General features: G+C 38.0%; 1 protein-coding gene across 1 annotated transcript in view; it reads right to left on the reverse strand.

Moving 5' to 3' along the window:
• LOC126369198 (uncharacterized) overlaps positions 1-11,955 on the reverse strand; it is a 456,612-nt gene that overhangs the window by 290,112 nt on the left and 154,545 nt on the right. The gene's annotated exons all lie outside the window — the stretch shown is intronic.

The raw sequence follows: 11,955 nt of genomic DNA on the forward strand, positions 1-11,955 counted from the left end.
GTTACGATAGCCATATAAAAAAATTAAAAATAAAAGACACTAATCCTTTTTTATTACTTTATGGCTTTTTGAATTCATATTAATTTTGACAGCAAAGGCCAGTAAAATATAAACAAAATCCAATAAAAACTCTTTAGAGCACATAAACACGAAACACTTATTTGATTATAATCTTTTTTGGCGGGAAAATAAATCGACGCGTTCACATTTCCTTCGTGTGCACAACATAGTGTATTTCAATTTGAAATCTACATTTCTGATATATTATATTTAATTTTTAAGTACTTTTTTACTATTTTCACACACATTTATTATTTTCACACTTTTTATTCCAATTTTTAGGTACACTATACTTTTATACCTAAAGGTACTATTATTTATATTACTGTGCTAATTATTTACTTATTCAAAACTAAAGGGTTCTTAGTTTTAAATAAAATCTATGTAGGTCAACTTTAGACCATTCCGATTTGAACCTAAGACTTGCAGCGAGTGATAACCTTTTAATTACCATGTCAATACTGACTGGTTATTTCTGGTTTTTGTTTAGTCGAATTTGGTTTGGCTCGTGTTTAGTAAAGTTATTTATTAAGTGAAACTGTTCATCTTATACTTGCTTACTTAGGTACCTATTTAATCTTTAAACTTCTATGTTGAATGCTAGGAGTGAATAAAAATTAGAACACGTTTAGCTTGTTTTCTTCTATCTATCTACTCAGCCTGTATCCAACCACTGCGGGCTCAGCACCGTAAACACGCGACTCTTTCTCGCCGCGACAGAGATCCTCTATCTCTTTTTGTGCAGTACTGTGAGAGAGTGACGGGTGACGTGTGTCGAGGCGAGAAAGAGTCGCGCGCTTACGGTGCTAAGCCTGCTGCTGGGTATAGGCTTAATCCTCTCTTTCACGCCATCCTTTCCGATCCTGTGCAAGTCCCATCCATTGCTTTCCGGCGTACCTCACAACATCATCCGACCACCAGGCTGGTAGTCTGCCTCGATATGTTTTCTTAGGCGTGTCGTAAAATCCGACAGAGGGATTACATTTCTTACATAATATAGGTACTAATGTTATAAGCGATAAACTGATCCCTTGTTACCACAAGGCTCAACATATCCATCTTAAGAATCCGTGAACAGTGGCTGCAAGTTGTCTTTGGTTATTCGTGGTTCTGCCCACCCCATTAAGGTAAAGAATGATGGTCCATTATAATGGGCGATGGCCTGATCGCCTGTTCATCATAATCCATCGTAGCCTTGTCATTTTGATACGAAGTCCTATGATGGTTTATGATGATGAAGAAGTTATTATAATGATCCATCATTTGAGAAAGTAACGGCCTCCGTGGTCCCATGGTATACCGGAGGACCCGGGTTCAAATCCCGGTGGGGACAAATCAAGAAAATCACTTTGTCATCCCTAGTTTGGTTATAGGACATTACAGGCTAATCACCTGAGAAAGAAAGATGATCCGTTCTTCGGAAGGCACGTTAAGCCGTTGGTCCCGGTTACTACTTACTGATGTAAGTTAGTTGTCGTTACATGAGTTATGTCAGGGGCTTTCGGCGTCTCCATAGTAACCCGGTTACCAGGGCTGATGGGGTTGGTAATCCACCTCACAACCCACACGACAGAAGAAAAAGATTTGAGAAAGGATAGGATATCTCCCTTTTGTCGGTATTTACGACACATGTGGAAAAATAATTAAGTTTCTGAACATGTTTTTTTTTTATTCGCCCCCACTCGAAGTCCCAGATGTGATCTAATATCGTTGATATAACAGAGAGCTCGGTGAAGCGTTGGTACTTATGGCAAGAGAAGTGTGTCAGGATCGAAGCAAATGGAATTCCATAGTCTCTGCTTACCCCAGTGGGAAATAGACGTGAATTTATGTATGTATGTAAAACATATAATAAGGGGTTCTTACCTAGTTTGAATCAGGGAATCAGTCCCATGATCATGGCACTTGCAACAGTGTTGAAGTATCGGCAGTCTCATATCCCTGATTTTGACGCGGTAAGAACTCGGTATTATATTATGTTTTACATACTTACATAAACTGACGCCTATCAATCTAGCAGATCTACTTATGAACATCTACATAATAATCCACTTGGATTATAGTTCATTATTTTAAGAGCCGCGCTCTCCATTCTTGTCTATCAAAGGCCAGTTCTTTCATTTCCTTATAAGACACGACGTTCGCCTTCTCTTTAATCTGTTCTAATTAAGCTCTTCTTGATCTTCTCCTTGCCATCTTCTATCTTCCCTTCTATGATGTTTTAATAAATTCACCATGTCTTATTAAGTGTCAATCATCTTGCTTCTTCTGTCTTCAATAACTTCCAATATTTGCCTCTTTTCCCTTAGGTACTCTTAAAGATTTTTTAGACAGATTTAAAACTGACGAAAGCTTTTCCTTTTTTCTATTTAACTTATTTATGAATTTAATCAAGAAAAACGTAATATTAAGTCCGAGATTTTGTTACGTATTTCTAAGACGTCACAGGTTACTTTTTCATACAAATTCCATAGTAATTTCGTGGTTTGACGTTTCGTAAAAGTAACTGATTTGACTAGTTAGAAGCTACCCTATTTATGTAGACAAATAAATTGATATCAAACGTCGTAATCGTAATGTAAACATAAAATTGCATTTACCTAGTGAATGACAGTCAATATAAAGATAGTAATTGTATACTACTATTGGTAACCCTTGCACTTATTTTATCAAAAAACTTTGAACTTGTCGTTATGTCTGTACAGCCAGACTGCAGATTTAAGTAGGTACCTACCTAAAGATGTAGGTTTACAATGTAATAACTACGAGTACGTAGGTACCTACTTATTAACGAATAACATAATGATAACAATAAATGTTACGAAGTTAGCAATACTTGTATTTCTGTAGCTGTAACGTAGAATAATGTGGATTTTTCGATTTTTTTCTGTTTCTTTAACTCCTACGAACTAGTCAAGTTAGAAGATAAATCACAACGAAGGTAATTGCTCTCATCAATCAGCCAGGAGCTTCTCAACAACATCATCTCCCTAGCGTTAGGAAGTCGGAAAGTAGCGCAGGTCAGTGAGAAACTGAGGAGCAACAGGTTAACAATGTGTGGGCCGACAATGAGGAGGGATAAAATGCATACATAACATAAACAGCCTATACACGTCCCACTGCTGGGCACAGGCCTCCCCTCAATCAACCGGAGGGGGTAGGTATAGCATACTCCACCACGCTGCTCCACTGCGGGTTGGTGGAGGTGTTTCTACAGCTAATAGCCGAGACCAACGGCTTAACGTACCTTCCGAAGCACGGAATCATCTTACTTTTTCGGACAATCAGGTGATTCAAGCCTGACAAGTCCTTACCAAACAAAGGACAGTCTCACAAAGTGATTTCGACAATATCCCCATCGAGAATCGAACCCGGACCTCCAGATCGTGAGCCTAACGCTCTAACCACAATTCCACGGCGGCTGGTGGATCGGGAGGTAAGTTAATGGATATAGGAGTAGGGGACGGCCCAAGAAAGCGCGGATGGATGGTGTGAATGATGTGAGTACTGAGATGATGACTGACAGAGATGAATGGAAATGGAAGATGAATGGAAAGAGGAATACATGTTGCGCCGACGTCATATAGAGTGGGATAAGGGCAGGAGGATGATGAAGTATATTAGTATTATAGTTGAGTTTAAAATAAAATCATCATCATCATCATCATCAGCCCATTAACGTCCTCACTGCTGGGGCACGGTCCTTCCCTATGGATGGATAGGGAGATCGGGCCTTAAACCATCACGCGGGCCCAGTGCGGATTGATGGTTATTAACGACTGCTAATGCAGCCGGGACCAACGGCTTAACGTGCCTTCCGAAGCACGGAGGAGCTCGAGATGAAAGTTTTTTTTTTTTTTGGTCACCCATCCTATGACCGGCCTTTGCGAAAGTTGCTTAACTTTAACAATCGCAGACCGAGCGCGTTTACCGTTGCGCCACCGAGCTCCTCAAAAAATACCAGATAATATTTTAAATATGACAGAGAATAAATTTAAAGCTCACGTGAAGCTTACTTTATGTAAAAAAGCTAATTATAAGTTTAATGATTACTTAAATGATAAAAATGTCTGGTATTGAATGTGTTCCTCTAGTTATTAAATAACTTGTAATATATACCCTCATTGATTTAAAAGATGTGTTGCTGTTGCAGTGTCTTGTCATTTCTTCTCCTCAGCCATAACACCTTGCGAAATGACGTAAATTCAAAAATGTTACATTGACCTTCAACACGGTTATCCATGATAATTACGTTGAATAAATGATTCTGATTTCTGAGTTCGCCATACAACTTTCGTCATAAATCCAATATTATTAATGTAGTCCTATTTCGTCCAGCAAAACAAAATCGTACGTCAAATATTTGCGTCAACAATATAATGTAATGAGATACAGATAATGATTGAATTGGGTCACATCTTATTATTTATTTAAGAGAAATATTGTTGAAACTTTCCTGCTTGTTTAAACTATAAGTTAGTCAAAATATTTAGGACTAATGCGACGTATTTTCTTGATACGTTCATATCACAATAACATAACGAACATCTTATGCTATCTATGCTATTCGATCCATCACACTTTTTTCCCCTTTTTTTGAAGTGTCTCATTGTAGATTTGCCTCAGATGACATTAACTACTTGGCCGGACAAACGAAGCGTAATGAGGAGTCTCACTCTGTACAATAAATTCTGTAAATATGACAACAGGCTTAAGAATTTAGATCACACATAAAAATTGCCCAATTCCGGTCCGCCATACATATGTTAAGATTTTAAAAAGACACAATAAAAATATTATAATAATCGGTTGTATGAGATGATTGCAATGCGTCCGAAGGATATACGATCCCGACGACCCGATTACTCTAGCCATAGAGGCAGCCAATCAGCTCGCGACACCAAACACTTCAGGATCCTGATATCGACCCCGCCGGCGTGGTCGACGACTTCCCTCAATCAGAGCTTATCGCTATCGACCCACTAGGGTCGATTAATTTCTTTCAAATATTTTCCCTCTCAGACGACGCCCTGAGTCGAGGTTCGCGCCCAACTTCGGCACCCTCAGGCCTGTTGTCTTCAACGTTGTACCGGGTGAGATAGTTTTGAATTTAAATTTGAATTGATCCTGTCTTTAGTGTTTTTAGCAAAACGTATAAAATTCATTTAGGTCTTATTATGTAACTTCCTTCGTATTTGTAGTAACTTGTAAAGGCTGTTCTATTTTTAAGTAATTCTGTTGTTTAAGTATACTATCGCTGTAAGTTACCCAAATAAAATAAAATAAAATAAAAAAATATTTAAGTCTACTGTTCGTTCGACTAAGTAGCACATATCACGTTGATCTAACAGAAATCTTAGGTGAAGAATGGTTTCATGTTTTCAACTCATCTTGCGATTCTGTACCTCTGACTAGCCCAATTGGCAATATAGTCGCGAGCTTATGACATGTTACTTATTATATATCAATCCAATTTCCCTTATCGCCGTCTGCATAATACCGGATAGAATTCAGTGCAAAATTTAAAACTTACGTAAACAAGGTTGAGTCAAACACGTACGTCGATATGTTACGATAATTATAATGTTGTATACATAAATATCCACACTTACTAATATTATAAACGCGAAAGTGTATGTGTGTGTGTCTGTTGGTTTGTCCGTCTTTCACGGCGAAACAGAGCGACGAATTGACGTGATTTTTTAAATGATGGACAGTGATATCTTCTAAATATATAAAAGGAGAAACTGACTGACTGACATATCAACGCACAGCCTAAACGGCTAAACGTAGGCACTAGAAATTTGGAAGGGACGTAGCTTAGGTAAGGTAGAGGTGCACTAAGAAAGGAATTCCCGAAATTCCCACGGGAACGGGAATTAGCGGGAAAATCCTTTTGTATGAAAAATCTAAACCACTTAAGTTAGACGCTTGAAATTTGGCATGCACTAGCTCCCACATACACAAAGATCTCTCTTTTATAACACGCCACGCGGACGAAGTCGCGGGCAAAAGCTAGTAGGCTATATTATGTCTCTTTCTAACCCCCCACTTCCCTAAAATGGGGGGTGGATATGGACATTCCGCAATTTTCAAGGCAGAAAGCGAAAAATTGGTGCTATTAGAGACTACCAAAAAAAAATTATTAAATGTGATTTGCTTTTTTTTAAAGGGGGGGTTTAGGAAGTTTTGTATGGGACTTTGGGCTGTTGTCAAGGTTGGAAGCTATATAACATTTGCAATTGGAATTGAAAGGGGAACCGTGTTACCCCGAATTTAACGCGACGGAAGCCGCGGGCAAAAGCTACTAATATATACTTAAGTAATTATTACAAGTGTTGTTCTGTACGTTCTGTAGAACTTTCTCGATGTTTACTAGGGGCTACCGCGTTCATTGAGGTCAAGGTACTGACTTTTTATTTACTAAATTATAATTATAAAGGAGGAAGGTCCGTGGTAGATTAGTTGGAAAAACACTTCCTCTCTTTGCGAGGTTTGATTTTTTGATGTGACTCGGCCTGACAAATGGGAAGCGCTGAAGGCTCTCACCTGGTGCAAAGCAATATTGCTTTTTGACATTTGTTTGCATTGCGCACTTACTTTTTTATGCGCAAATGTCAAATTGCGCCTTATTAGATGAATTGCTTCGAAGTGGCCATTTTAACCCCCCAGGCCTGAAGGTGCCCAGTTGGGTACGAACCTCGGATCAGAGCGTCTTTAGAGAGGATTATATTTGAAAGAATTATTAATCGACCTTAACGGGCCGATAGCGATAAGCGCTGAACCCATATACCTGAGAAAGGTATTTTAAAACCCCTGCGCAACGCGGCGAGGTGTAATAAGTTTACGCGGTTATTATCATAATTAAAACACATAATAACGGGTTCTTACCGCGTAAAGCAGGGATATGAGACTCCCGATTCGATATTCGACACTGTTGCAAGTGCCATGATCACGGGATGACATAAATACATGAATATCGAGAGTCTCATATACCTGCTTTAAACGCGGTAAGAACCCGTTATTATGTCTTTTAATTATGAGGTGTAATAAGTTTCATCCCTTTATTTGTCTGTCTGTCCGAACCGTCGTAGCTCCAGAACGGATGGTCCGATTTGGTTACGGTTTTTTTTCGTGTTTTCCTTCGGTTTGGAATGTCACAGGCTGTCGCTTTTGTAAAGGTGTCAGTAGACCTTTTAAGGCTTCAGGTTAGGTACGCATTCTTCGACTAGGCTATCACGACGCATACTTAGAACATTATAAAGCAGCCTCCGTGGTCTAGTGGTTAGAGCGTTAGGCTCACGATCTGGAGGTCCGGGTTCGATTCCCGATGGGGACATTGTCGAAATCACTCTATGAGACTGTCCTTTGTTTGGTAAGGACTTTTCAGGCTTGAATCACCTGATTGTCCGAAAAAGTAAGATGATTCCGTGCTTCGGAGGGCACGTTAAGCCGTTGGTCCCGGCTATTTGTCGTAAAAACACCTCCACCAACCCGCAGTGGAGCAGCGTGGTGGAGTATGCTCCATACCCCCTCCGGTTGATTGAGGGGAGGCCTGTGCCCAGCAGTGGGACGTATAGGTATAGGCTGTTTATGTTTATGTACATTATAAAGAAGTCTTAAAGTTAATAACAGTACCTACAGAGCATCGCAAATTGACATCGTAAATTTGTATAAGTGTTCATAAAAAAAGAGAAATGTCATTAAAGCATGCACAATTAATTATTTATAGCATTGTTAATATAAAAAATAACATAACATAAACTGCCTATATATAAAAAATGTCAAGTAAAAACAATAAATAAAAAAAAAACAAAAAAATATGTAAGTAGTTCATTTAACAAAATAGAATTAATTTAAAAAAAAATAAGAAGGCCAAGTATGCAAGTCACGATCACATAAAAAACGTTTATGTTATAATAACATTTATCCCGCAATAAGGATTTCAATTGATGGCGGAAAGCGCTTTATGATATTTGGAATTTTATTATAAATTTTGATAGTTGTATAATGCGCCCCATTCCTAACTAGTTCCATATGTGTTTTTGGTAACTCTAGTAGATTCACCCGACATATCTCGTGCAGTGCTTAAAATCCTTGACATTATGTTTTATTTTTACCGCAAAACTGACACGACGTAAATAGATGACCGGTTGCATCAGACAGTTACCCCAATCTTTCTAACAAAAAATATAAGTGCATATTTCTGTGTCTACTGGAACCAGCTCCAAAATACAGACGTGGCCTAAAGGTCTTTGTAACCAGGCCAAAAATTCCAAAAAAAAAAAATAGGCTACTTGACAAACTAGTCAAATGAGATTATTTTTATGAAACGTCAAAACGAAAGTTTTTTTTTAATTTTGTACGGAAATACTGTCCTGTTACGTCATCAATAAAAGCGGTCAAACATCGTACCTACTTATTGTTACATAATTCATAAATAAAATTCGAAAATTAAGTAGTCGAAAAGCAATATGATGTACTTTTTTGATCATTTTAGACTGGCCTCTATTTTTAGATTATCATTTTATAATTTATTATTGACCCATTCAAATATTAACATACATAACATAAACAGCCTATATACGTCCCACTGCTGGGCACAGGCCTCCCCTCAATCAACCGGAGGGGCTATGGAGCATACTCCACCACGCTGCTCCACTGTGGGTTGGTGGAGAATCATCAAATATTATAGATTAAAAAAATATACCTATAAATAACTAAGTATTTAGATATACAGTAAGCATGGAATATGTTGTGTACATGCATACCTTACCTACGTACAAATCTATAAAACTATCAATCAATCTATCTATTATTTTAACCAATATTTTTTAAAGTCACCGTGGCCCTGTGGTTCACACCGGCTTCCTCCTCAAACGGGGAGCGCCGGTTCGTACCCCGGTAACGTACTTGCACCAATGAGTTATTAATTTATCTCAAGTGCAGTTTTCATTATCACAGTTCGTCCATTATTGACGGCGATACGTCTCACTACCTATCGCGCACGATGGTCTAACATAAGGTTCGGTGAGGTGAGGGTACTTAGTTAACGATCGTGTGATGGATGTACCTCTAATGGGATACAGTCGTTAGCATATTGGTGCTAATTCCTGTAAATACCATCTAATTTTATTTTAAGTTATATCTGTCATTTTCTTATCCGCCGAAAAGGAAAGGGACGGGTAATCGACAAGCATAAAATTTATGGAACACACGTCAATTTTAAGCACAAATCTAAACCAACCGTCTAAAAATTTTACATCCGTCAATAACCCGACACAGTTAAGTAGACAGCACGTCAAACGGATTGCATACCAGCGACGTACCTTTTGATTCGCCCGGGTTATTCATTCATTCACTCATTCTTCCTAAAATTAAGAGCTGTGAATCATCCGTCCCTTTCCTTTTCGACGGATATGAAAATGACGGATATAACATTAAATAAAATTAGGCGGTGTCTGCAGGAATCGGGGCCATTATGTTGTTATAAAACCTATAAATAAATATAATTCTATTAGGTAATAATATAGGCGCATACGTCCATACATGTGTTTACATTTCTCCCTCACACACACACCCAAACACACACACACCACCCACATTAGATTAGGTTAGACTATTGTAAGCGTAGCAACTGTTGCGTCAGATACCGTTTGAATCGCATTTGCGACGCGACACTCTCCCGCCAAGCGTACGCGCAGGTAATCTCACGCAATCTTGCGCCGTATTGGCTGATGCGTAGCGTCGACAAAATTTTAATAAATAAGTATGGCCTTCTTGTTTTTCTGAAATAATCCACAATACTTACTTACATAAATAAACAGCCACAGGCCTTCCCTCTATCAACCAGAGGGGTTGGGGGGGGGGTGTTTTTTTACGGCTAATAGTCGGGACCAACGGCTTAACGTGCCCTTCGAAGCACGGAATCAGATTACTATTTCGGACAATTAGCTAATTCAAGCCTACAATGTTCTTATCAAATAAAGGACAGTCTCACATAGTGATTTCGTTAATGCGGGGACATTAACTAAATCGGGAATCGAACCTGGACCTTCAGATCGTGAGCCCAACGCTCTAAACACTAGACCAGACACAATACTTACTTTTCTAGGCTTAATATTGCAGAGGCCCGTAGGTTCGAACCTGGGGAATAAATCTTAAAACAATGGTTTTCTTAATTTGAATCTGGATTCTGATTTCGAATTCGAATTTGAATTTGATAAGGGTCTTGTTTTTAACCAACTTGCAATGGAGCGTCGTGGTTCACCTATAAAAAACCTGTGCCTAGCAATGGGACGTTTTTAGGCTGTTTATGTAGTTAGGAGTTAAAAGGCCATTTCATCTAAAAAAGCAATATTGCAATATGACTTTTGCGCATATAAAAGTAAGTGCGCAATGCACACAAATGTCAAATAGTAATACCTATTGTTTTTTTTTAGATGAATTGCTGTGATGTGGCCTTTTTAACCCCTCATTACAATAGTTGAAATTAATTTAAATATTAAAATTAATTTAATTTATTTTTTTACATTACTTAAATAAAAATATTAAAGTTATTTTCCTAATAGGTACAGTAGATAAGTATTAGGAAAATAACTACATAATATTTTGATGGACTCATGTATTTTAAGCTCGAATGTTTTTGTTTTTATGTTATTTGGCATTTGATGTTATCTTACTTTCGGAGAATCTCTCGTTCAGCCTGCAATGTCCTGCGGCACGCTGAGAGGTGAGGATATGGTATCCCGACGTGCCGGCAGAGTAGGGGAATGACGATGATGACGATGATAAAGTAGAAGCAACAGCAACAGGAATATATACAGTTTATTAAAAACACTTCACAAACTAAGTAACATAGTCACAAACATAATAGTTCACAATATACACATTTCACAAAAGGAATCAAGACTTAGGAATTAGAGGACACGGCCCTAAACAGTAGGTATAATATAGGTACTTGTTGTTTTAATGAAGGTCGGGGATGCAGTGAGTCAAAAGTGAGTAAAATGAAAGGAAATGCGAATGGAATGGAATGAGAATTTCGTAATTTAAAATGATGATGGTCCGAACAAAAGGCCAGTATGTGCAGAGTTAACTAGTAATCAAAAATTGATTTTTGTGATATGTCCACATGGGGATTCGAACCCAGAACCTTCGGATCGTGGACCTAAGTAACGTTCAAAGGCCGTAGAAATGTTATTTTATAAATTTAACTAAAAATACAATCCGAATTAACTATATGCAGATAAATAAACCACCCGAGATAGCTATATGTTGTTTATATTTCCGTCCTTCTCACACCGGAAGTTTCTAAGCGTCTAACAAATCTAATGCAAGCCACTTGCCTAGTTTCGTCATCACCAAACCACCAGCATAAGCAGATCCCTTATCTCACCTTTAATGCTATACGATCAGAGGTCACGAGATATTGACTACCAGGGCACCAGGAGTTGGTAAGAGGTAGGCTGGCAGGCTTTAGACGGGAACTTACTGATATACTTGCGAAACTGATAGGACAAAAACCTTTAAGTAGGTTATGTTTACCTGGTTGGTTAGTTAGATTGATTTGACTGAATCGAAAATCAAAATTAAATCTTCTTATCGAAAACCAAATTAGGTACCTCCTACTTACGAATTCTTTCGATTTAAGTACTATGAATAAAATACCTAGGTACATACTTAACAATTTGTCTATCCTTTTGGTTAAGAACTCCTCATTCTAAAAAAAACATTAAACCTAGTTATTTATAAACCAACCTATATCTACCGTGTTTTCTATTCTTCATAAAAAGTACAACTTACAAAAAGAACAAACCTACTTAGCAATAATTCGTTACAGAACTATGTTTCCAAAGTCTTTTAAAGTCATTTGAAAAAAGTACCCTCTTATTT

The sequence above is a fragment of the Pectinophora gossypiella genome, chromosome 8, assembly GCF_024362695.1.
Source record: "Pectinophora gossypiella chromosome 8, ilPecGoss1.1, whole genome shotgun sequence".
Taxonomy (NCBI): domain Eukaryota; kingdom Metazoa; phylum Arthropoda; class Insecta; order Lepidoptera; family Gelechiidae; genus Pectinophora; species Pectinophora gossypiella.